The sequence below is a fragment of the Panthera tigris genome, chromosome C1 (assembly GCF_018350195.1).
Source record: "Panthera tigris isolate Pti1 chromosome C1, P.tigris_Pti1_mat1.1, whole genome shotgun sequence".
Lineage (NCBI taxonomy): Eukaryota > Metazoa > Chordata > Mammalia > Carnivora > Felidae > Panthera > Panthera tigris.
In genome coordinates, this window is record NC_056667.1 from 19,811,467 (window position 1) to 19,838,916 (window position 27,450).

Below are 27,450 nucleotides of genomic sequence, written 5' to 3' on the forward strand. Positions count from 1 at the left end.
AAAGGCAGGATCCCAGGCCCATCCCCAGACCTACCGAGTCAGATTCTACATTTTAACGAGATCCGCATATGGTTTGTGTGCACACCGAAGTTTGAGAAGTGCTGTTCTGAGGACTGAGAGCAGAGAAGAAAAGGCACCGCCACTGAGCCCTGGAGCATGCTAGCACTTCGGGGCGGCACAGAGAAGGGAGAGCCAGCAGAGGAGACAGCCAGCGAGCGAGACCTGCCAGTCTGGCAAGATTCGAAGCCTTACGAACCAGGGCTTTTGCTCCTGTTATGTCTCAGCCTTCCTACTCTGCAGGTTAGAAAACCAGGGCCATGAAGTGAATCAATCCTGTTAGGATAGAAGGAGTTTCTGACCCTAGCAGCCCAGCTTCAGAATTGGCCTAAGCATGCGGATTCTGAGCTAGCCACCTCCCCATAGGAGCAGGGAAGGCAGTAGTGGAGTCCCAGGGGCTGAGGAACCCTCCTGAGCACCCACTGACGCACACAGTGCTGAGCCCCTGACCTGGGTATGTTCCACTGCCCTAAGACTCAGTTTCCCCCAACTGTGCAGTGAAACCAACATTCCCTGTCCTGCCCACCACCCGGGGTTGTTCACCCTGGACCCCCTCGCCCCACCTGGAATCCTGGGCATCATCCCTGACTCCTTCCCCCACTTCCCATCCAATCTGCATCCTGACCCCATCAATTCTCTCTCCTAAATATTGGGGGGGATTTATCTCCCCGTCTCCATCCTCCCCGTCCTCATATTTTTGTTCTTTGCCACAACCTACTAATTCCCTCCAGTCTTTTGTGTCCCCAACACCCTCCATTCAGAATTACAAATCTGGGGGCACCTGGGTGGCTCAGTCGTTAACCATCCAACTTTGGCTCAAGTCGCGATCTCCTGGTTTGTGGGTCTGAGCACCGCAGCACAGAGCCTGCTTCAGATCCTCTGTCTCCCTCTCTCTCTGCCCCTCCCTTGCTCATTCTCTCTCTCTCTCTCTCAAAAATAAACAAACATTTAAAAAATAACAATTAGAATGACAAATCTGACCCAGCAACTGCCTGGATTGGCTCCTCATCGTCCACAAGATGGAGCTCAGGCTGACAGTGTCCTGTGGGATCTGGCCCCTGCTGAGCATCAGCTCTCAGAACCTGCCCTTCGGCTGCTCACAGAACCTGAACTTGCCATGCTCCTGCCTCCCCTGGATTCCGCTGCGACATGTTCTGGTTGACTCCTACTCATTCTTTAGGAAAATTTGAATGACACTTCCAAGAACCCCACAGACTCCGGTAATCCTCCTTTGGGATCCCCAGACACGCTCATGCTCCATTTCTTTGTACATCACACTGTTTGGAAAAAGCTGATGATGTCTTCCCCCGACCAGACACACACATCAGACTGTGAACTTGAAGATGTGGACGTGTTTTGTTCATTTCTGTACCCCAAGCACCAAGCATCAGGGCTGGCCCACAATATTTTGGTCCTTAGCTAGCATTGGTTGAATGGGTGAGCACAAGAGAAAACAGGAATAGGGACTTGATGGTGGGACTGGGGGAAGCATAGAACCTATGTCCTTGGGGCGCCTGAGTGGCGCGGCCGGTTGGTTAAATGCCTGACTCTTGGTTTCAGCTCAGGTCATGATCTCACACTTCATGGGTTAGAGCCCCACGTCGGGCTCCGTGCTGTTGGTGCAGAGCCTGCTTGGGATTTTCTCTCTCTCTCTCTCTCTCTCCCTCTTTGCCCCTCCCCTGCTCGCTCTCTCTCTCCAAATAAATAAATAAACTTAAAAAAAGAAAGAAAGAAAGAAAGAAAGAAAGAAAGAAAGAAAGAAAGAAAGAAAGAAAGAAACTATACCCTCAGAGTTGCAGGAGACTGGAACTGCATCTGGGGAGGAGGAAGAGAAGCTGGTGCTCTGAGGCCCAAAACAGTCCGTATTGGCCCCAGGCACCAAAGGGAAGAATCAAGAACCAGGAATCGGTGATGGGTGGAATGGGAGCCCATAGGTGTTTACTTAGCAGCTAAACTCTAAAGCACAAAATAACTCGCCTCTCTGAGCCTCAGTTTCCCCACTTGCTAAATGGGACATAATTCATGTCCATCTCACCGTGTCACCTGAAGATCAATGAGCAAATGAATATGCATACGTTTAGGAAATTGAAAGTGCAGCTTGTACCATTAAGCTTGTTTTAATGTTCACAAAGTCAAGACAGCTCCCCAGGACCTCAGTGGATTCCAGAAACACAGTTCGCCACCAGCAGCATCTCAGCCAGGAATTTGCTTCTCTGAGGTGCTGACTCCCTGGGCAAAGCCCACTGATAGAAATAACCTGGCTTGGGGGGAACAAACTGTGAATCCATACGTCCCTAAATTCCAAAGTCACTCTTCCCTCCTCATGTGAAGGAGATATGATCGGTTCCGATTCATACACGGGAAAATTGGGGCTTGGAGGTTAAGTAGTTTGCCCAAGGACACAGGTGAGTGGCAGAGCAGAACTCAAATCGGAGTCTGTGTGATTCTGAAACTCTCTCAACAGAGTGTGCTGTCCCACCTCTGTGCTTCTGAGAATGTTCAAAGTCTAAATGTTCCACAGATCTGCCGGGTCATCACTCTTCCCCTCAGCCAGCCATGTGATCATAAACGTTCCTATGATATGGGGTCGGCTCTCAATTAGAGGATGTAGTTGTTAGTTCCAGTTCCCAGCTGGCAAAACAACGGAGAACACGCTGGGAAATGTGGGGAGTTTCCTACAGATGGTCTCAGAAGGTAGTGAGTTCCCCATTGCCTGGGCTTCACACAGAGAACTAATGAGATTTGTCAGGATCTTACAGGAGATTTTTGTTCCCAGCCAGGGACTGTTTAGATAGCCTCTGTGTCTCCTCTTGAGTCAGGGACTCACATTCTCAACTGTTGGCACAGACCTCAAAGTCCCTGAGCGTTTCGTGCATTTTACCCCCTTTATGTACCATGTTCTCCATTGTTTCTAAGACAGGCAGCCTCAGAAGAAAGGGTGGTTTCCTACATATGTTAGGTATCCAAACATTTGGTACTTTGGTTAACACTTGGATTTCTCTGACCCAGCCCTCATAAAAGACTGCCAAAGGACCTGCCAATCTGTGATTTGGCCGTTCATTTAATGGCCATAATAGTAGGAACGATTTATTGAGTTCCTTCTTTACACGGAGCACGACATACACAGGCAGCTACCCCCATTTTTCAAAAGAGGATTTTCACTGATTCGAAAAAGGCGAAAAGTGAAAATAAATAGTACTGAGTGTTTGTTTGCAGTGAGCTCTTATAGAAGCAGTGCTCACCCCAAAGCAGCCCCACCAAACTCCTCCCAGGGGAGCTACACTCAGCATCAACCCACTATAGGTTTGTTTTTTCTTTTTTTTACATAAGCTCTACACCCAGCTGGGCCTTGAACTCAGGACTCCAAGATCAAGATTGCATGCTCTACCAACTGAGCTAGCCAGGCTCCCACAAGCTACCATAGCTTTGAACTGGGTCTGTGAACATCTGTGCTTGATTTCGGTTTGTTCTGTGTATCCGTTAGCAAGATGGGTCCTACAGTATCAGAGAAGCCTAAGAGGTTATTTTTGGGGTCTGGGAAAGCTAAAAAAAAAAAAAAATTCCATATACATTAACGTTAATTGTTTCTTCACTTTACACGTCACTTTGGCTTACAGAAGCTTTCATAGAAACATTCGTACTTTCGGATAGTGGAGGAAACCTGTACTCAAAGCAATCTCATGAGGTAGGTATTGAAATTTCCGTCTTATGAGGCTAAGAGAGAAAACTTGCCCACAGTCCCCCAGCAAGGAGGTGACTGAGTCAGGTTTTGAACCCAGGTCTATTTGGCCCCAGATCTCATAGTATACCACCCTGATGCACAGGCTGAACTTCATCCCACAGTGACTCACAGAATCTCACAGTCAAAAGGGCTCTCGAAGACCTAGACCCAAGCTCCACCCACTACAGGAATCTCCCATAGATGGTTATCCTGTTCTGCTCAAATACCCCCAGTGACGGAGACCCCACCACATCACAAGGCAGTCCCCGCACGGTTGGAAAGTTCTTCCACTTTGACTGAGGTCTTCTGAGTAGCTTCTATGTCTTGAGGGGGTTCCCACTACCTCCAAGGGACTCAGGGGAGAAATGACTCAACAGTAATAGGAGAGAAGTCTAAATGAGCACCCCTGCTCACCCCCAGGGCAGGTAGCTACAGAAGCAGGCAAAAGGTTGGCGCTAAGGCTGTGTCTCCGTGAGAGAAAGACCCTGTGAGGTGAGCAAGAGGGCCTCGTGGGCCATCCCTCCACCCCCAGCCCCCAGGCCCATGCAGTGGGTCCCCACCTGTTCCCTCCTGCCTTGACTCCTGCCCAACTCATCTGTGAAAGCAGCAGCGAGTTAGTAGTGGGAACAGCACTGGATGTGGAGTCAGACCTGTAATCATACTCTAGCCCCAACACCGACCTGCCGTGTGACCTTGGGCAAGTCACTGCACTGCTCTGAGGTTCCCTCAACTGTCAACTGTCAAAGGGCTATTGTGAGCATTAAAAGATGGTGTGTGAAGTGTCTTCCCAGTTACAAGCTTCTCAGTTACAAGCAAACAGCAACCAAAACGTCTAGTGTTCTGGTTAAGTGCAGACTCTGGGGTTAGGCTATCCTGGTTTGGTTGTTTAACTGTTTGCTTGACATACAGGCAGTACTGGGTTAGAATCCAATTTTGACCGCTTATCTGTGCGACTTTGGGCAAGTCATTTAACTTCTCTGCCTTGATTTTTCTCATCTTTAAAGTGGGGATCGACAGTGGTGTCTTCTCCTTGGTGAAGGTAAAATGAGGTAATGCATCGGAAGCATATAGCCCAGGGCCTGACACATACGAATTACTTAAAGTACTTAACGCTTGTTGACTACTGTCCATTCCCTCCTCCCAGAGCCCCTCAGTTGTCTCTCTTTCTCCCTGTCCCCACCACCCTTTTAAGTAGAGGGAGCCACACCCAAAGCCTGGAGAGAGGTCCATCCATCCAAGCATCTTTGCCCCCCAGGGAGAGGATAGAGCCCTCTCTTTTTTCCCCTCCCACCCCAGCGCCTCTCTCTGAGTTGTATTTCATGTGTGTGACTCAGTCTGAAACTTCTTATTCTAAATAATTTCCTGTTTCTCTTTCCTTCTTCTGCTCCACACCCACTGCCCAGGCTGTGGGCCAAATTGAGAAACTGAGGGGCAGATGACACATACTTGAACTGGGCCTGAGGGCTGTACTTGTGATGGGCCTGGAGTCACTCATTCCTACCATCACCACCAGCTTTACAGTAATCAGACTATTTCCATGGGCTTCAGAGAGCCCTCGAAGGGGATTAAATTCTCACCTGGAGGCATGAGTAGAGGGTTGGAGTCAGAAGGCACGAGACTGAAGTAAAAACTTAACACCAGCCATGACTAGCTATGTGGTCTTGGGCAAGTCATTTGGCCACTGAGTCTCATTTTCCTCATCTGCAAACCATCCTCAAAGGGTTATATGAATCGAGGCTCTGACAGAGATTAGGTGAAGAGCAAAGGGTAGCCAAGTTGCAAGAATGCTTGATAGAACCTGCAGAGCTAGGTGAGACCCTCCAGAACCAGAGGATCTTAACTCGGGGTCCATTAAGCTTCCCAGGAATATGGAAATTATATGTATCTGTAAAACAGCATATATATTGGTATTTTTTCTGGAAGGAGAGAGTACAGGGTTTTCAGCAGATTTTGAAAGGTGTTTGTGACCCCCTAAAATGTTAAGAACTATTGCCTCCAGGAGAGCACATAACTAGCACTTTTACTTTACAAGTACTCAGGACAGACTTTCTGTCCCAGCACTGGCATGAGTTCATGCAGAAGACGAATGTTCTGGGCACTGACGATACAAAGACAAATCCTCCTTGCCTTTCTGGAACACCGCGCGTCAAAGAGGTTAAGTCGGTCAGCCAAGGTCGCACACTTCTGAAGGAAGCCCACTGTCAGGATTGGACCCCGCTGTTAGGATGGGAACCCCAAATCTCTGACTGCGAAGCCAGCCCCTGTGTGTCTCCGTAGAGGGCCCTCCATGTCTGTTGCGTGCCAGAGTTCCCCCTGGTCCTGAGACCAGCAGGAAAAGCCCTGGAGACATCAGGAAGGAGCCAGATTGAGGCTAGGGGTGCACCTGGGTGGGGGTGGGGGTGGGGGGTTGCTCAGGAGCTGCCTGTGGGTGGCAGGTCATTGACTGTAAACAGCCCTATTGTGAGCTGACTCAGGGAGGGGGGGTCCCTTCCTAAACTCCACCGCAGGCTGACAGACCAAGAGGAAATTCCACATGTGTATTTATATCAACCATACTGAGGTTTGACTTACAGTAAAAGGCACACACTTTGTACAGTTGAATGACTTGACAAACACACTGGTGAAGTCCATAACACTCTCGAGATATAGAACATTTGCATAACCCAGAGAATTCCCTCGTGTTCCTTTCTCAATCTCCCTCAATGTCAGAGACAGCCACTATTCTGATTTTTGTCACCACGAAGTAGTATTGCCTGTACTAGAACTTGTACACATGGAATCGGAACGGCCGGTGCTCTTTTGTGTCTGACTTCTTTTTGTGCAGCATCAATCATGTCTGTGCAGATCCGTCCATGCTGTTGCGTGTATCAGTGGTTCATTCCCTCTTGCTGCAGAGTAGTACTCCATTGAGTGAATATATCACAATTGATTTAATCCATTCATGTGTTGATGGGCACTTTCCCACCCAGTCTTGGGCTAAGAGGAATATTCATGCAGGATCTTTGTGTGGAAAAATTTTTCTTTGTCTTGGGTAAATATATAGAAGTGGCATTGCTGTGTCACAGAGTGGGTGTACGTTTAACTGCATAAAAAAAATTTTTTTTTCCAGGGGTGCCCAGGTGGCTCAGTCGGTTAAGCATCTGACTCTTGACTTAGGCTCAGGTCATGATCGCACGGTTTGTGGGTTCAAGCCCTGCAGCAGGCTCTATACGAGAGCCTGCTTGTGTTTTCTCTCCCTCTCTCAAAGAACAAAACAAAACAGAACCTTTAATTAAAACAAAAAATTACTGCTTCTCAAAATACATTTTACACTACGCCAGCAATGTATGAAAGTTCCAGGTATCTTAGGTATTATTAGTCTTTTCGGCTTTAGTCATTCTAGTGAGTGGGAAGAGGTTTCCTTTTGTGGTTTTAATTTGCATTTCTCTAATGACTAGTGATGCTGAATATCTTTTCATGGGCTTCGCAGTTATTCTGATATTTTCTTTCATCTGTTCAAATCTTCTCCCCTATTTTAAAAATTAAGTTGTCGATTGTAAAGGATTTGTTGTATATTCTGGTACAAGACCTTTGTCAGATACACGTATTGGGACCATTCCAATCTGAGACTTGACATTTTATTTGAAGAGCAGAAGTTTTTAATTTTGGTGAAATTACAATTCATTTCTCAAATTTTAATTTTGTTTCATGTTTTCCTATCCAAAAAGTTTTGTTGTTGTTGTTGTTTTACCTGTCTAGTGGTCACAACATTGTCTTTTAAGGGAGACCCATAATTTTTTTTAAGTTTTTTTTTTAATGTTTTATTTATTTTTGAGAGAGAGAGACAGAGTGCGAGCAGGGCAGGGACAGAGAGAGAGACACACACACACAGAATCTGAAACAGGCTCCAGGCTCTGAGCTGTCAGCACAGAGCCCGATGTGGGGCTTGAACCCATGAACCATGAGATCATGACCTGAGCCGAAGTCAGACGCTTAACTGCCTGAGCCATCCAGATGCCCCAGGGAAACCCATAATTTTAATGAAAATTGTACCTAACAACATGAGAAAACCTAAACAATGAGAAATTAAATAATTTACTCAAGGGCCCACAGTTAGGAAGAGACAGAGTTAGGATTCAATTCAGGTCCATCTATCTTGGAATTCTCTGCTCCTAACATTTACTACTTTATGACTTCCATAATTTCAAACCCAGGTGATGGTTATTCTGGAAATTTTAAAGATCTGTAAGGTTTTTATTGAGATTGCATTAGATCTATAACTTAATTTGAGGAGAATTAATATTTTAACAATATTGATATTTCCAATTCATGAACACAGTGTATCTTCATCTGTTGAGGTTTTATTTAATTCTGTAGACGTCAGTGTTGCATATCTTTTGTTGACTTCATCCTTAAGAATTTAATATTCTGAATAATGTTGTCAATGGCATTGTTTCTTAAATTTCAATGACCAATTGTGTGTTGCTTTTTTTTAAGAATACAATTGATTTAAGAATACAATTGATTTTTATATATTGACCATGTACTCTGCTATTTTGCTTAATTTACTTACTAGTTCTAATAGCTGTTTTTGTAGATTCCTTAGAATTTTCCACATAGACAATCTTGTCCTCTGCAAATAAAGATAGTTTTATTTAGGGGCACCTGGGTGGCTCAGTCAGTTAAGCGTCCGACTTCGGCTCAGGTCATGATCTCGCGGTCCGTGAGCTCGAGCCCCGCGTCGGGCTCTGTGCTGACAGCTCAGAGCCTGGAGCCTGTTTCAGATTGTGTCTCCCTCTCTCTCTGACCCTCCCCCGTTCATGCTCTGTCTCTCTCTGTCTCAAAAATAAATAAACGTTAATAAAAAAAAAAAAAGATAGTTTTATCTATTCCTTTCTGATCTGTATGTGTTTCATTTGTTTTTCTTGCTTATTGCATTGGCTAGAGTCTCTGGAACAATATTAAATTTTAAAACATTTTTGCCTTTTTCTCAATCTTAGGGGGAAGCATTCAATTTTTCCTCATTATATATGATGTTATCTGTGGGATTTTCCTAGATGTCCTTTATCAGGCTAAAGTCCCTTCTCTTCCTAGTTTGCTGAGAGTTTTGATCATGAATGTATTTTGGATTTTGTCAAGTGCCTTTTCTGTAGCTATTGAGATGATCATATGTTTTTTGTTGTTTTTGTTGTTTTGGTCTATTGATGTAGTGATTGATGTTAAACCAACATTGCATTACTGAGATACACAGCTCTTCCGGTTATCTATTTCTTCTTGAATGAACTTTGGTCGTTTGTGTCTTTCAAGGAATTTGTCCATTTCATCTAGGTTGTTGGCATCTAATTTACTGGCATAAAGTTGTTCATACTATATACCCTTATTATTTTTTTAAGTTTATTTATGTATTTTGAGAGAGAGAACGAGCGGGGAAAGAGCAGAGAGAGGGAGAGAAAACCCCAAGCAGGCTTCACACTGTCAGTGCAGAGCCCAATGCAGGGTTCAAACTCAGGAACCTCGAGATCATGACCCAAGAGTCTGACGCTTAACCACTTAACCGCTTGACTGAGCCACCCAGGCGCCCCTCCCTTATTGTTACTTTAATGCCTGTGGTATCTAGAGTCAAGTCCCTGAAATGTCTCAGTCCAGATATTAGTAATGTATGTCTTTTCTCTCTCTTTTTTTTTTTTCCTGATCAGTCTGGCTAGAGATTTATCAATTTTGCCGATACTCTCGAAGTAGGTTTTGGCTTAATCAACGATTTATATTGTTTTTCTATTGTCTGTTTCATTGATTTCTGCTCTTAAAATCTGCACTTCCACTGGAAGCTGACTAAAACACCAACTCTGCTTCATTCTCATAAGTTGCCAGTAGAAATGCCTCACCTTTCTGGAGGGCAACAAGGTAATAACAAAATGTTTAAAATGTGTATGAAATGCGCACATTCTTTGCTTCTGAAATACTACTTTGAGGAATTTATACACTAGGATACTGGCAAATAACAACTGACAAGGGCAGGGAGAGCAGCCCTTGATTTGTAGCCTTTACTGATTTTGTGATATAAATGTTCCCACAATGGCCAATTTGAAGCTACTAACATAAATGTGTAGTTGTGAAGCAATGCCCACAGCTGGCTCTCAGGAGCCAGTACAAATAGGCTCCAGAATACCACTGAATTTATGTTAAAGAGAAAATTAGGAATAAGAATAAGAAATTATGTACAACTATACCCCACAGCATTATTTTATTGGTGGGAAATTGGTCAAACTTAAATATACACCAGTGATGCAAAAAATGCAATATGGGGGCACCTGGGTAGCCCAGTCCGTTAAGCATCAGACTTTGGCTCAGGTCATGATCTCGAGGTTCCTGGGTTCCAGCCCCACGTCAGGCTCTGTGCTGACAGCTCAGAGCCTGGAGCCTCCTTCAGATTCTGTGTCTCCCTCTCTCTCTGCCCATCCCCCACTTGTGTTTTCTCTCTCTCTCTCTCTCTCTCTCTCTCTCTCAAAAATTAAATAAAATAGGGGCGCTTGGGTGGCTTGGTCGGTTAAGCGTCCGACTTCGGCTCAGGTCATGATCTCACGGTCCGTGAGTTCGAGCCCCGCATCGGGCTCTGTGCTGACAGAGCCTGGAGCCTGTTTCAGATTCTGTGTCTCCCTCTCTCTCTGCCCCTCCCCTGTTCATGCTCTGTCTCTCTCTGTCTCAAAAATAAATAAACATTAAAAAAAAAATTTAAAAAAAATAAAATAAAACATTAAAAAAAATTTTAATGCATTATGGTATAGCTAGCTGTATGATGATATATTATACAGACACAAAATTTTGTTTGGGAAAACTATTAAGAACATGGGGAAATATTTATGATATAATGTCTTAAGCAAGTGTAATACAGTATAAGATTAATTTATTTTTACAATTTTATACATATAGGGAAAAAAAAAAACCCAAATGATAGACAACAAAATATTAACAGTGATTGTGTTTTTTAAATACTTGACAAACTTTCTAAAATGAAGCTACGAATCTAGAAAAAAAAAAAAAAAGCCACAAACTCCTAAGTAAAAAAAATTGTGTGTGCCCTAAGTACGTGTCCTAAGAATTGAAGAGGTAGGGAGACTCAGAAGTAGCTGACTGTTCCTATGACCACAGTCACAGAGCCACTTTCCTTCTTTCAGGATCTCAAAGGAGAGTCTTGACTAATCCCCACAGCCTTTGTAGGGACACTATGGCAAAAAGAAAATGATTTACCGATCCCCAACTAAGAAGCTAGAAAGCCTGACTAGGGACAGGCAAGTGTTCTGATTGCCTAAAAAGCAACGTGTTTTAGAAAAATGAAATTTAAAAAAACGAAAAGTGAAATTTATTATGCTGTACATTACAGTGATGTTGGCATCTACTCATTTGTCAGTCAACAAATGGGCACCTACACAACACCGAATTTTTTGGAGGAAAAAAATATGACTTTAGTTTGGTATTTCTTAAAAGGCAATTCTGTTCCTTCCTCCCATTTACCACACGCTAAGCACTTTACTAGAGGCTTTAAAGGCTTTAACTCATTTAATTATTAAAAACAACACACACACACAAATGAGGGACGCCTGGCTGGCTCAATCAGCAGAGGAGGTGACTCTTTTTTTTTCTTTTTTTTTTTTTTTTTTTTGAGAGTGAGAGTACAGCAGGGAAGGGGCAGGGGAAGAGGAACAGAGGATTTGAACTGGGCTCTGCATTGACAGGCTGAGGACAACAAGCCCGATGTAGGGCTCAAGCTCATGGGCCACAAGACCATCACCTGAGCCGAAGTTGGGTACTCAACCGACTGAGCCATCTAGGTGCTTGAGTATGTGACTCTGGACCTCCAGGTTGTAAGTTTGAGCCCCACATTGGGTGTAGAGATTACTTAAAAATAAAAATTAAACAAAACAAAACAAAACAGCAAAGGCGGGGCCCCTGGGTGACTCACTTGGTTAAGCGTCCAACTCTTGATTTCAGCTCAGGTCATGACGTCGCAGTGCATGAGATGGAGCCCCAAGTGGGGCTCTGTGCTGGCATCACGGACCCTGCTTAAGATTCTCTCTCTCCCTTGCTCTCTGCCCCACCCCCACGTGCACGTGTTCTCTCTCTCTCTCTCTCTCTCCCTCTGTCTCGTCTCTCTCTCTCTCAAAAATAAATAAACTTTAAAGGGGCACCTGGGTGGCTCAGTCGGTTAAGCGTCCGACTTCGGCTCATGACATGATCTCGCGGTCTGTGAGTTCAAGCCCCGCGTCGGGCTCTGGGCTGACCGCTCAGAGCCTGGAGCCTGCTTCGGATTCTGTGTCTCCCTCTCTCTCTGACCCTCCCCCGTTCATGCTCTGTCTCTCTCTCTCTCAAAAATAAATAAACGTTAAAAAAAATTAAAAATAAATAAACTTTAAAAAAACAGCAAAGGAGATATTATTATTTCCATTTACATATGAAAAAAACACTGGCATGTCAGAGAACTTTAATCAAATGATATAAAAGAACTTAAATCCCTTAATAGTTCACGTTTACTGAGTGCCAATCACTGCACCAAATGCTTTATTAGTATTTAATGCCTTTACTTACTTACCTATGGAGAGAAGGCTTTGATTATACTCATTTTACTTATGAGGTTAAATTATCTGTGGGTTAAATTACCTACTGAAGATCATCCTGTTGGAAAATGATAATTCTGGTACCAGAACTAGTCTTAGCATTTGAAGACCTGGGTTCAAATCTTGTTTCTATTTTTTTTTATTTTTTATTTTAAAATAATGATTCTTCCCCCCGCCCCCCCCCGTTTATTTATTTTAAGAGAGAGAGCACAAGTGCTGCTCGAGCAGGGGAAGGGCAGAGAGAGGGAGAATCCCAAGCTGACAGCACAGAGCCTGATGCAGAGCTCAAACTCATGAACTGACTCGGGGCTCAAACTCATGAACTGTGAGATCATGACCTGAGACGAAACCAAGAGTCTAACTCTTAATCAACTGAGCCACCCAAGCACTCCAAATCTTGTTTTTACAATGTGATTTTGGGCAAGCCGCCCAACAGCTCTGAGATTTAGTTTAGCTTAGTTTTGTTTTGTTTTATGTTGTTTTGTTTTGCTTTGCTTTAAGTTTTTTTTTTTTTTAAGTTTATTTATTTTGAGAGAGAGAAAGAGAGAGTGACTGAGCCACCCAGGCACCCCTATCATCCCCTCTATATTACACCTACTTTGCAGAGGTGTTTCAGAGGACCAAGTTAATTAAATAAAGTGCCCAGCACCATGTTTGGCGTAAAGCAGTTGTTCAATCAATGGTAATTATTTTATTTGTTAGGTGCTGTAGGCAATGTTCCCTCTGCCTGTGTCCCACCTGAGTCTATTTCCTCCTCTTCCTGAACAAGCAGGCAGCCAGACTACATTTCCCATGTTCCCTAGCTGTTAGGTGTGGCCATGTGACAGAGTTCTAGCCAATGGGATGTGAACAGACATACTCTGTCTGCCAAATCATCCTCTCCATGCCCTTTCTTCTTCCTGTGGTTTGAAGAGCCTGGGCACTTTGGGAGCCATGCAGTGAAGATGGGCAGAGCCATGAGGCGGACGGAGCCTGGGTTATTGCATCACTGCTAAAAAGAAGGTCACATGTCAATCAGGGACACTTGTTTTGGATTTTATGTTAGCAAGAAAGAAACTTGTTTTGTGGGTTGGTTTGTTTTAGCACTAAGTACTACTGTAAGGGATCAATGAAGGGTCCGTTCTCATTGTTGGCAATCCCCAGGCTCCAAGCATCACGGGTCCTGTCTTTGTGGTCCTGAGAAGTCCACACACAGGGGCTGGCCAGGGTAGTACTCCTCACCCCAGATCTCTTCATGCCCTGCATCACCACTAAGTAGACACCAGTTATCAAATGATAGAAGAGCCAAGGACTGAACTCTGCATTCAGTGTGCTGGACAGTTACTCTGACCTAGGACTCCTGGAGACATGATCTCCACCTAAAAAATTAAGGCTCTGATGATAACATTTTGATGTTGGCAGGTTTCCAAAGGAAAAAACTCTGAATGGGATGGTGGGGTGCCTCCCAAGCCATATTCCTGTGAAGTCCACCTGCTCCCTGGTAACTAAACTCTCTTGCTCACAAACCTCCTATGGCTGTCTTTCCAGGTTTCCATCGAAGGCTTTCCTCCAGAAAGCCTTTCTTAACCGTTTGAGTCCAATTGCTTGCTCTTATCTCCTCTTATTTTTGTTGTTTGCAACACTCCTTTCACTATTGCTTTTCCATCTTTTTTCTTATTCTTCTTTGCTATTCCTTAACTCTGTGAGCTACTTTTCTTAACTCTTTGAGACAGAGAAAAATGAAGGAGTGAAGTAGAAGAAACGGTGTCCCATGGAGAAATCATCAGAACACAGAAGCGGAGTTATTATCCCAGTCTGTTATTTACCAGCTATGTGACACTGGGCAAATCACTGTCCAGAGAAATGAGGGATTAAAACCCAACCAATGGGGGCGCCTGGGTGGCTCAGTCGGTTAAGCGTCCGGCTTCGGCTCAGGTCATGATCTTGCGGTTTGTGAGTTCAAGCCCCGCGTTGGCTCTGTGCTGACAGCTCAGAGCCTGGAGCTTGCTTCTGCTTCCGTGTCTCCCTCTCTCTCTGCCCCTCCCCTGTTCACGCTCTGTCTCTTAATAATAAATAAACGTTAAAAAAATATATTAAAAAAAATAAAACCCAACCAATGGTTCTGTTTGTTTGAAAACCACTAAAGCCCCCTTCGGGTTGTTTTTTTCCTTTTCAAACCCTGCGAACTACAATCAAACCACATTTGCTGATGGGAGCAGTGGAAGAGAGTGGAAGGAGTGGACGAGATTTGAAGTCAGTTAGATCTAGGTTGGGATCTCAAATGCACAGTTCATTAGCTGTATGACCTTAAGTAAATCGCTTTCCCTTTCTGAGCCTGAGTGATGCTGCTTCTCCCTTTCCTCTTTCCTCTTCCCTTATACCCTTTTATTCCTTTTGTTTCCTTTCTATCCTTCTTTTTATTTTTGAAATCAAATGTACTTTTTAAATTTTCATATAATAAAATACACCCATTTAAAGTATACAGTTGGGGGTGGTGTTGGGCTCGTGCTGAGCATGGAGCCTGCTTAAGATTCTCTCTCTTTCTCTTTGCCCCTTCTCCCCACTGGGGCTCTTTAAAATAAAGAAAAGAAAAGAAGAGAAAAGAAGAGAAGAGAAGAAAAGAGAAAAAAAAGGAAGAGAAAGGAAAAGAAAAGAAGAGAGAATAAAATAAAATAAAATAAAATAAAATAAAATAAACACCCCAACCAAGATATGGAACAATTATATTAGTCCCCAAATTCTCTCATTCTCCTTTATTGTTAATCTCTCCACTCCCAGAAAATCACTGATATGCTTGATGTTACATAGGGTTGCCTGTTCTAAAATTTCATGTAAAGGGAATAATATAGTATGTACTCATTTTTGTCTAGCTTCCCTCATTAGCTAGACTCTCATTTTTGAGAGTCATCCATATTACTGCAGAAATCAGTTTCGTTTGTTGCTGGGTAGTGTTTCGTTTTATTATACCACAATTCATTTATCCATTTACCTGCTGATGGACATTTGGGTTATTTCCAATTTGGGTCTAGGTTCATGCTGTAAACATTCATATGCAAGACTTTTTATAGACATATGCTTTTATTTATCTCAGGTAAACATCTAGGAGTGGAATTGCTGGGTCATAAGTTAAGCATATGTTTCATTTTATAAGAAACTATAGAGCTGTTTTCCAAAATAGTTGTAGGCACCACTTTACAATCCCACGTGGCATTTGAAGGTTTTAGTTGTTCGATTTCCTCACCAACACTTGGTATTATTGTTCTGTTTAAATTATAGCTATCTGATGGATGTATACAGATATCTCATTTTAATTTTTTAAAAGATTTTTTCTTTTTTTTAATTTTATTTTTTATTTTTTTTAACTTACATCCAAGTTAGTTAGCATATAGTGCAACAGTGATTTCAGGAGTAGACTCCTTAATGCCCCTTCCCCATTTAGCCCATCCCCCCTCCCACAACCCCTCCAGTAACCCTCTGTTCGTTCCCCATAGTTATGAGTCTCTTCTGTTTTGTCCCCCTCCCTGTTTTTATATTATTTTTGTTTCCCTTCCCTTGTGTTCATCTGTTTTGTCTCTTAAAGTCCTCATATGAGTGAAGTCATAGGATATTTGTCTTTCTCTGACTGACTAATTTCACTTAGCATAATACCCTCCAGTTCCATCCACGTAGCTGCAAATGGCAAGATGTCATTCTTTTTGACTGCCGAGTAATACTCCATTGTATATATATCCCACATCTTCTTTATCCATCCATCCATCGATGGACATTCGGGCTCTTTCCATACTTTGGCTATTGTTGATAGTGCTGCTATAAACATGGGGGCACATGTGTCCCTTCGAAACCGCACATCTGTATCCTGTGGATAAATGCCTAGTAGTGCAATCGCTGGGTTTAGGGTAGTTCTATTTTTAGTTTTTTGAGGAACCTCCATACTGTTTTCCAGAGTGGCTGCACCAGCTTGCATTCCCACTTTTCTTTTATTTTTTAAAGGTAAGTAATCTATATACCCAGGGTGGGGCTCAAATTTATAATCCTGAGATCAAGAGTTGAATGCTATATGGACAGAGCCACCCAGGCACCCCTCATTTTAATTTTTTTGATGTTTTATTTATTATTTATTTTTGACAGAGACAGAGCATGAGTCGGGGAGGGGCAGAGAGAGAGGGGGAGACACAGAATCCGAGCTGTCAGCACAGAGCCCGACATGGGGCTCGAACTCATGAAACGTGAGATCATGACCTGAACTGAAATTGGACTCTTAACCGACTGAACCACCCAGGCGCCCCACCCCTCATTTTAATTTTAATTTGTATTTTCCTGATGCCTAATAAATGTTGAGCACCTTTTCATGTGCTTATTAGAAGTTCCTGTATCTTCTCTTGAAGAGTCTGTACAAATCTTTTGCCTATTTCTCATTGGGTTTTCTTATTATTGAGTTGATGAATTCTTTACATATTCTGGATACAGATCCCTTGTCAGAAATATATGTTACAAGTATTGTCCCCTAGTTTGCAGCGTGCCTTCATTTTCTAAATGGTGTCTTTTGAGGCGCAGAAGATCTTAACGTTAAGGTCTAATTTATCAAGTTTTTCTTCTATAGTTAATGTTCTTGTTTTAAGAAAACTTTTTCCATCCAAGGTTTCAAAGAGTTTCTGTTTTCTTGCAAAAGTTTTAGCATTTATGCATAGGTCTATGATCCATTTCAAATTATTATTTTTTGTATGGCATGAGATAAGGGTTAAATTTGTTTTTTCTCCTTATGTACATCAGTTGCTTCTACACCATTTTTTGAAACAGACCATCCTTTCTTTAGCGCTTTTGCTGAAAACCAATTGGCTGTATGCGTGTGCCTCTGTTCCCAAACTCTATTCTGTTGGTCTATATGTCTTTATAATACCACACTGTTTTGATTGCCATAGCTTTATAATCTTGATACCAGGTAGTTTAAGTCTGCTTCACCTGTACATTTTTTGTATTTTCTCTTCTTTGATTTTGTGCAGTTTCACTATGATGGGATTCTTCTCTTTTTAATATTGACCCAGGAATAGAATTACTGGGACCCAGACTATAGGCAAAATGAATTTGACCGTGTAGTGACAGTTGCTCTCCAGAATGGCTGCACTAATTTAACATTCCCAGTAGAGCCCCTATATTCTTCCCATTTTGGCAGACACTTAGCATTACCTAGCTTTCTAATTTTTGCCAGTCTAATGTTATAATCTAATATCTCCATGCTGTTTTCTTTTAATTTTTTTTTAACGTTTATTTATTTTTGAGACAGAGAGAGACAGAGCATGAACGGTGGAGGGGCAGAGAGAGAGGGAGACACAGAATCGGAAGCAGGCTCCAGGCTCCGAGCCGTCAGCCCAGAGCCCGACGCGGGGCTCGAACTCACGGACCGCGAGATCGTGACCTGAGCTGAAGTCGGACGCTCAACCGACTGAGCCACCCAGGCGCCCCACCATGCTGTTTTTAAAAGCAGATTTATTGAGATAAAACTGATAAATAATAAACTGCACAGAGAACAATTTGTTGAGTTCTGACATTTGTATACACCTGTCAAACCATCTTCACAAACAGATAATGAATGCATTCTTTACCCCCCACCCCTGCCAAAAGCTTCCTTGTGCCCCTTTGAGTCTGAGCCTTTTCATTTGCAACATGCAGCTCAGTTGTGAGGACCTGTGGTGTGACCTTAGTTTGAGTTCTGGCACATAGAAGGTGCTGGGGAAATAGGGCTAGAATAAATGCAACCACACAGCAGGGTAGATACATGTAAGGCCCTGGAGCCAGACTGCCCGGATTCAAACCCATCTCTGCTATTTGTTACTTGGACAAGTTACTCTGTGAATCCTTTTCCTTATCTGTAAAAAGGGAATCCTAACGGGATACCTACTGACAGGATTGCTATGAGGATTAAAAGAGTTAAATTTTTTCCCATCGCAGGTAATTGAATGATTTTAGCTAGAATTTTTTTTCTCGAAATTCTGAAAATATTCATTAGCACCTTCTCTGACAGGTAGGGGTTTGGGGCTCCAGCTCCGTAGCCTCTGAATTCAATGTGGTCTCTAGGAACTCTTACAAGTCTGGTCCTGTAAGGTCCAGGACTTAGGCGGCAGTGGTAATTCTAGGAATGGCCGCAAGGGGGAATAGGAATTTACTCTTGTGAACTGTGAGAACAAGTCAATATTTTTTATCTACCCACGTGGAAATAACAATATGGATATCTGAGCAGCGGCTCCTTCTTAGTATGTCGCATCCAGGGCTTATGCGAGTGGTTCCTTGTTAGTGTTTTGCCCATCCTGAGTCTCTGTGGTTGAGCATTATAATGCACATACGAACAGGAGGACTAATCAACAGCCTTTTGGAGAATAACCTGTTGAATAAGTAGCCGTTGTAGTAATAGTGTAACCTATCCTATAGGGTAGTTATTCTTATTTCTTTTTCTTTTTTCTTTCTTTCTTTTTCTTTTTTTTCTTTTGAGAGCGAGAGACAGCATGAGATGGGGAGAGGCATAAGGAGAGGGAGAGAGAGACTCTATGCCCAGCACAGAGCCCACTATGGGGCTCGATCTCACTGTGAGATCACGACCTGAGCCCAAATCAAGAGTCAGACGCTTCCCACATTGAGCCACCCAGGTGGCCCAGACATACCTTTGGAGTAAAAGGGACTAGGTTCAACTCTGACTCTTCTTCCAATTGTCGTGTGACTTTGGATAAATTACCCAGCCTCTCTGAGTCTGTTATTCGGGTGTAAAAAAGTTAAATACATACACTTTATTCATAGTGAGTTTGTGAGGTACAAATAACCGAGCTTTTATACAACATCCAAGAGTTTCTAGCATATAGTAGGAACTGAGAACAGGCTTAGGTGGATGCCAGGGGAGCCTCAGGAGGAGACCGTGAGACAAGGATTCCTGGGTAAGAGATTTATTAAAGAAATGTTCTGGGGTGCCCAGGTGGCTCAGTCGGTTGAGCGTCCGACTTCGGCTCAGGTCATGATCTCGCAGCTCGTGAGTTCGAGCCCCGCGTCGGGCTCTGTGCTGACAGTTTGGAGCCTGGAGCCTGCTTTGGACTCTGTGTCTCCCTCTCTCTCTGCCCCCAACCCACTTGCATTCTGTCTCTGTCTCTCTCAAAAATAAATAAACATTAAAAAAACCTTTTTTAAAAGAAATATTCCAAGAAGTCAGTAAGGGTGTAGGAAAAGTGGGACAGGGAAGAAGAAGCAGCAGCCAAGCAAACGAGATTTCAGGCAGTTGCAAAAAGCACAGCTTAATCCCTCAGGGAACTCAGGAGTATAAATTCTACTGGAGACAAGTAAACTGGGCTCTCATTCAAACTCTCACATCCAATTAGTCATTTGCTGAAGACGAGGGAAGGATCAAAGCCATTCTGGTAGCCTGAGGACCATCCTCCTTAGAAGAGCCTCAGGTACTGGTTATTAGAAGCAAAAGCAAACAGCAACCAAAGGAGGGATGGGATGGACTGGTAAGAGATCTGAGAGGATCTGGGATGAGCAAGAATGATAATAATATCTACTACAGGGTTTGGGTTTTTCCCTCCTTTTAGAAAAGCTGGGCTTGAGTCCTAGCTTTGCCACTTAGTACAAGATTTGTAATTCCTAAGGAGCTTTTCATCTAGCGAAGGAGTCAGATAAGGAAATCAAAAATTACCTAACTCTATGATAAGTGACATTATTAAAGCATGGTGTGGAAAGGGAGCCATCGGTAGGAAGGAGGGTATGGCCAGTTCGATCAAGGGGCAGGGTTTCAGGGAAGGTCTCAAGAGAAGCTGATGCTTAAACTGAGTTCCCAAAGATGGGGACAGATTTATCAGGCAGACAGCCAGAAAGGGCGTTCCTGACAGAGGGAACAGCCCAAGCAAAATCAAAGACGTGTGAAATAGCCTGACAAATCAGACTTGAAGGATCAACACGGAGACCTTGGATGCCAAGACTAGGGGTTTAAACTTAACTCCATAAAGCAGTGAGAGCCACGGAAGGATTCTGAGCTGGGGAACGGTTTGGCCAACCTTGCATTTTAGAATGATCATTCTGGCTGCCACTAGTGTGAACAACATTGTGAAGGAAGAGACACCCCAGACAGGGAGATCAGACAGGAGACATTTAGAATAGCCAAATCAAGAGCTCAAGGGAGGCACCCATAGAACTTGGATTCCTGAATGGAGAGTGGTGCCTTTTACCAAGATTACAAAGTATTATTTTGCCAAGAGTGAGGGGGAAATGAAAGGTTTTGTATTTTCCCTATTGATTTCAGACAAGAAACCAGGGTAATGGATAAGACTGGGGAGAACCTGTAGACAACATTAATTATTAATAACAAATCATATGGAATATCACATTCCTCAAAGTACTTTCACATCCATTATTGGATTGATCCTTGAACAACCCTGGGAGGGGAGGGAAGCAATTGACAGATAAAAGGCTAGAGCCCTATAGAGCTGAAGTGAGTTGTGATGGTCAGGCAGGATTTGTGGGACTTTTAAATGTTTTTTAGTAAAATGAGGAATGAATAAGAACCTTGGCATCCTTTAGGGGAAACGAGTTTTCCCTCCATTACACAAGCTAATATATACTTGTTAAAGACAATTTGGAAAAGACTAAAACCTAGGAAAAAATATTTAGCCCCTTATGGCCTCACAAAGAATTACCAGTAATATTTTGGTGTGGCTTCCCCCCCTCCCAAAAGAATTTTTTTCCATGCTTAGGATTCTTATTTTAGGTTTAATCTATTTATTTTGAGAGAGAGAGTGAGAGAGAAAAAGCATGAGTGGGGGAGGGGCAGAGAGAGAGGGGGAGAGGGGGAGAGAGAGAGAGAGAGAGAGAGAGAGAGAGAGAGAGAGAGAGAATCCCAAGCAGGCTCCGAGCTGTCAGTGCGGAACCCGACGTAGGGCTTGAACTCACCAACCGTGAGATCATGACCTGAGCCGAAATCAAGAGACAGCCGCTTAACCGACTGGGCCACCCAGGCACCCCTATGCTTAGGTTTCAATCTGCTTTTTTTTTTCATGTTGTATTATAATATAAACACTTCATCGTGTAGACATAATTTTTTAATATAATTATTTTTAACAGCTTCAGAATATTCCAAGTGGATTGTTTTGACTAATTACTAATTGGCAGATATTTTGGGTTGCATATTTTAAACATTTTTTCCAACATAAAACGATCTTTGTGATGAACAGCTTTGCGCACACGGCTTCTTCTGAATTTTGAATTCATCCCTTAGAACAGGTTTCCAGGAGTGGAACGACGAAGTCAAGGTGAAGAACGTTCTCCCACTCTTGATAAAATATTGCCAGTTGTTTTCAAAAAGGATTATACCGGCCTTTCTTGGACTCTCCATAAGTATTCCTGCTATGAATCCCATTTTTGCTACCTCACAATAATAAAAAGAGAGTGATACTCTTAATTAAAAGAAGGAAGATTTTAGCTATGCCAAAAGCCTTCAATCAGCTGAGGGACATTCTACCTCATCCATCTCATTTGTCTGCTGTTATTTCTCTTTTGACCAGCAGATGGCAGGATAATCCCACAACAGGTGGTCATGACTTAATTTAATTGCAATGAGGAGAAAATTGCTTCTTTTCCCACATGTATTTCTTTCCTGAGATAAACAGCAAGTAGGGCATCTGCCTCCTTATTGGAAGTAAGACATGTAAGAAGGTGGCTTTTCAGCAAGGAATATCAAGGTAGCCGATATAAATTCTGAGCCTTAGGTTATATTGTACTCTGTACAGAAACAAATTTCTCAGAAAGAAGCAAATGGAGGTTGAAATTCCACATATTCTAGATTTCCCCAGTTAATAATCATAAAAAAAAAAAAAAAGTTTATAGCCAGAAAGTCACAGAGGCCCTCCTGTTGTAATTGTTAGAGTCAGTGGGAACACCCTCCTCGCCCAGGGGATTTTAAAAGCCAATCCCACCCTCTCCCCACAATTCTCTCCCCTAGCACTCATTTCCCATCCCTTCGCAAAATTGCCAGGGTAATTGACTCTTAGATGAGATGAGTTTGACTTTCTACCCTGATTTTGTAACGAGTTCTTTTGGTGAGGTTCTTTGTTTGAAAATGCACAATAAAAATGGCTTTAGAATGACTTCAGAGGATTCTTTCTTTTTCTGGTGCCAACAACAGATTCCAAAGCAGCTATTATTCGAGGTGGGTGATAGGATCCCTTGAGACGGTTTAAGTATCGGTTTTCAAAGTGCTTAGGAACCTGAAATGTCCTGTATGGTATATTTGCAGGTGCATAATTGGCCAAGTGCTCCAGGGGTTCTAAAGACTGCCTTCCTGTAGTCGGAATAGACACATTTAGCCTCTTACTGAAATTGAAGGCTGCAACGCCGATAACAAATCTGATTCTAACTCTCCCATGTCACCGCAGCCCAAAGGTGCCTTTGTCTCCTAGGAGAAAGAGGTTGGAGGTAAGTGAACGGCCCTTAACCAGAGCCGTGTGCAAAACATTGCTAAGGAAAACTTTTGTCCTAGGAGTGTAGGTTTAGGCTGTTGTGTGCGAAGCAAATTTGCTTTGTTCTCAGCCAACCTGCCTGAACGCAAGTATTGCGAGTTGGCTGGAGCTGGAGAGCAGCAAACTGCTTTAAAAGCGGGCTTTCAGGGGCGCCTGGGTGAGTCAGTCGGTTAAGCGGCCGACTTCGGCTCAGGTCACGATCTCGCGGTCCGTGAGTTCGAGCCCCGCGTTGGGCTCTGTGCTGGCAGCCTGGAGCCTGTTTCAGATTCTGTGTCTCCCTCTCTCTCTGACCCTCCCCCGTTCATGCTCTGTCTCTCTCTGTCTCAAAAATAAAATAAACGTTAAAAAAAAATTTTTTTAAATAAAAAAAAAATAAAAAAAAACAAAAGCGGGCTTTCAGTGGGAAATTTTAAACGTACAATGGCTTTATTTTTGTTAGACAGAACTCTCCAACCTGGCTTTTTTATTGCACTAACCAAAATAAATCTGGATAAACTTAAAAGGCTGCCTTGATGTCAGGAGAAAATGGATATTGTCTCTCCTGAACGTGTTTGAATGGGAGCACATAATCCTAGCTACATCCAGATAAGAATCCGCCTCCTCCCGTAGAAAGCTTTCCTGGAATGGAATACCACCAAGAGTATTCACTTTGCGGCCTGACGGTTCCAGCCTGTCTTACTAAAACTTCTAAAGAAACAGTTTGCCCACTCCTTGACTCTCCCATTTGTAGTTAATACTGATGGGTACTTAGTGGTGTTCTGAGCTCCTTTTATTTCTCAAGTCCCCTGGCATTTGATGATACCTGTGCAGCAGGAGTTTTCATCACAGCAAATGCAGGGTGGTGGTTAGTGGAGAAGGGGCGAGGAGAGAGGAAAAATCACCTATGCGTTTTCCTAAGTCAGTTGACTTGAGAAACCAGTAGTCTCCACTTAAGATTCAATGTCTTTAAATATTAGGGTCCCTGGTTATGAAGACGTGGGTGAAACTGCTTCCCTCAGACAAACCTGAGGTGGAGGATGTAGGTGTCACATATAAATCAAAGAGGTGCCTCTCAACAGGGAAGATTTAATCAGCTCTCCTTCCCAGGATCAGCTGCCAGGTTTGAACATTTACTTGTCTGTGTTCCAGGCAGGAGACACTGCTAATTATGGGAGCAATTCCCATGGATACAGAGAAGAATTGTCTAAGCTGGGGAGTCAAAGCTCTGATCGAGAGGGTGCTGAGAGGGAAAAATGCCCCCAACATTCTCAGAGGAAATTCCAGAGTTGTCTAGGGACATGCCTTCTCTGCAGGAATGCCCCATACATCTGGCATTTGAAGATCTGGAAACAGGTTTTCCTTTACCTTCCTAACTCATGCACTAAGGATCCCTGTATTTGAGAAATGGAATTTAAAAAGTGGTCTCTTTTATTCAAACATTATCTGATAAGGTTATTTTGAAACAAACAAACAAACAAAACCAAAAACCAAAACCCAGGTTTTACCCAGAGTGATTCTCACAAATGACAGTACCTGAAAAGAGGCAGACTGGGCCATGGGGGCAGCCAAAATGGCACGAGCACTTGAAACCTGTTGTCTTATCCTTGGCAAAGATACCACCTGATCCATTCTGCTGTATGTAAAGCAAGCTGTGGCAAAACTTACCTTTCTTGTGACACAAAATCTACATTCGCAAATGAGCTTCTCCAACATCAGTTCGAATTTATATTCTGCCCCTCCTCTTTCTCCATTATGCAGAGCACCTGCTCCCTGTCCCTCCCCCACTCCTCCAGCTGTCTGTCTGTCTCATTTGTGTCAATTAAGAATTCAATACTGCTTGATTTAATTGAATGACTTTCCCTGTATAGAATCCCGACCACGGATAGAGCATCGACCATCACTCCCATTGCCCAGAATAAAAACTCTAAAACTCCAAAGGCATGCAAGGGTGCCTTAGAAAAGAGAAGGGGTCCTTGCTGGCTTTCCAGTGAAGGCAAGGAGGGCAAGACAGGATTCCCTGGCAATATCAGTTATGTAGTTGGTGGCCTACCAAAAGGCAGCCTTGCATAAACCAAGATCATTTGGGTCCACTCAATTTAGTTAAGGATTTCAGAAGTGGTTCTTAAGGCTTAGAATTCAAAGAACCAACTGGAAGAAATAAACTTCCACACCACTTCTTAATTTACAAAGTGATTTCCCATCCTCAGAAGACTGACTTTGACTTTCTGTTTCCTTAGTCTTTGAACAAATAGGCTTTGTTCTTTAGTCACCTGCCTCTGTTCATTGAGCACCTACTATGTGCCAGGTGGTGTTCTAGGAGCTGAAAACCATGTTCTAAGAACAGAAAATAAAGTTCCTGTCCTCATGGGACTTAGATTCTAAAGGGTGTGTGTGTGGGGGGGGGGTGCCCAACAATAAACAAATAAGTAAAATAGTAAAAGGGATTATAAAGAATCAGAGAGGAGAGTTAAGGGAGATGGGGATTATGGTTTGAACGGAGCTTTTTAGTTTAGCAAGGATGGACAGAAAGGACTCCCCGAGCTGAGACATAAAAGAAGGAAGGGAGAAAGTCAAATATGACAGGGAGGAGAATTCTAGGCGGAGGGTACAGCAAGTGCAAGGGCCCTGAGGCAGGAGTTCCCTCTTTGAAGGAGACCAGTGTAGTTGAAGAGAGTGAGCCAAGGGAGAGATGTAGGATACAGGTCAAGGAAGTGGGAGAGCATGGGGCAGGCTTTGTAAGGATTTGTAAGTCACTGTAGGCTTTTACTCTGAGATGGAAAGCTACTGGAGAAATGACATATTTTATGATATGATTTAAGTTTTAAAAGCTTTATTCTGGCCGCTGGGTAGAAAACAGAAGGTGGGAGAACAAGGGCAGAAGCAAGGAGAACAACAGTTGGGAGGCAATTGCAGGAATCTAAGCAAGAAACAATGGCGGCTTAGGTCAGAGTGGCAGCAATGGAGATGGTGACAAGTGGTTAGATTTTAGAGGTACAGGTGCCAGGAATTGCTGATGGACACGATGGGGGTATTTGAGAAACAGAGAGGAGTCAAGTATATTGTGGATGTTGGTTGGGCCTGAGTAACTATTAGATAATCTAATGGGATGAGCAGAGGCCTTGAATCAGGTGAAACTAAATCTCAAATCCATGGCTTCTGGGTTTTGTGATCTTGGGCAAGTCCCTGAACCTCTTTGAGCATCTGTTTCTTCAGTAAGAAAGTGATGATGATGATAGTAATAACGGTCTCACAGGTCTATGGTGAGAATTGAATGGGATGTGAAAATTCTTAGAATAATACCTGGTAGAGCAATACTCGACAGACGTCCCTTGGATCCTGGGAGTAAATGATGCCTTTTGAAATATTATGAATCTAGTGTCTTCTCAATACTTTTCTCATTAACTTACAACCTGTAACTTATAACCTGGCTTCCCACTGTATTTTGAATAAAATCCAAACTCCTTCCAAATCCAGGAAGACACTTCATGGTGTAGCCTCACCTACCTGTCCAACCCACCAGCCACCTTGACCTTCTTATCTGGCTGATAAAGAACTTGACAACTTTCCAGCGTCAGAACTATCACATAGTCTCCTCTCTCTGCCTGGAATGGCCCTCACCCACATGGCTGGTGCCTTCTGATCCTGCAAGGAACTACTATCTCAGAGTGGCCTTTCCTGACCATCAATTTAAAAACAGGTTCCCAGGTTCCCACCATTATTCTTTCTTTCAGGGTTTGTTCTTTCCATTCAGGAAAGTAAATCACAATTTATAATTCTGTTTTCCTGTGTATCGTCTGTCTCTTCCACTAGACGGTAAGTTCTACGAAGGCAGTGACCCCCAAGAGTGTGCTCAATGCCTGGCAGAATGCTTGGCTCCCAGTAGGCTCTCAATAAATATTTGTTGAAAGGCTGAGTGACATAAAAGGCTTTTATTGGTATTCTGCTGCTATTCTTTCTAATTTTCTTTTTAAAGATTTTATTTAAGTAATCTCTACACCCAATGTGGGGCTCAAACTCACAACCCCAAGATCAAGAGTCACCTACCTGCTCCACCGACTGAGCCAGCCAGGTGCCCCTCTTTTTCTTTTTTTAAAATCTCACTTTCTTTGCATTTTGCACAATTCTATATTGCCTTTTGTTGCTGAGTGGAAACACTTCTCCCCGTTGAATCAGAAAATCCCTTGACTCTTTTTTTCTGTACACTATGCTGGGCTTAATGTCTATATATATAGTACTAACACTGATGGGTTCAATTTTTTTGTGCTCACTTCTTAAGGATGTATTTGTCTTTACAGGCAGGTGACACAAAAGAATAGACCTCAGCTTCAAATCATCTAAGAATCTTATCCATCCAAAGTATTTGTAGAGGCATAGGGAGTGGGGAGGGCATTCCAAGAAAAGGAAAGTGTCAGCAAAGGCATGCCACATGTTGTGTGTAGGATAATTAGAGAACACAAAGTTTTCGGTGGTTGGGACCACAGTGTCAAAGATCTGGCTGGCTAGAGAAGTTCTAACAAGTTGGAAATATGCCCTCTTCTATATTCTGAAAGAATATGTGTTAGATTGATGTCACTTCTTCCTTAAATGCTTGCTAGAGTTTGCCAGTGAAACCTTCTGGGCCTAGAGCTTTCTTTATGGA

General features: G+C 43.1%; 1 long non-coding RNA gene across 1 annotated transcript; it reads left to right on the forward strand.

Moving 5' to 3' along the window:
• Positions 1-1,830: 1,830 nt before the first annotated feature.
• LOC122241059 lies at positions 1,831-24,227 on the forward strand. The gene is made up of 4 exons (XR_006221002.1): positions 1,831-2,751; positions 3,675-3,742; positions 22,610-22,788; positions 23,961-24,227. It is a non-coding gene; the product is annotated as an uncharacterized LOC122241059 (long non-coding RNA).
• The last annotated feature ends 3,223 nt before the right edge of the window (positions 24,228-27,450 follow it).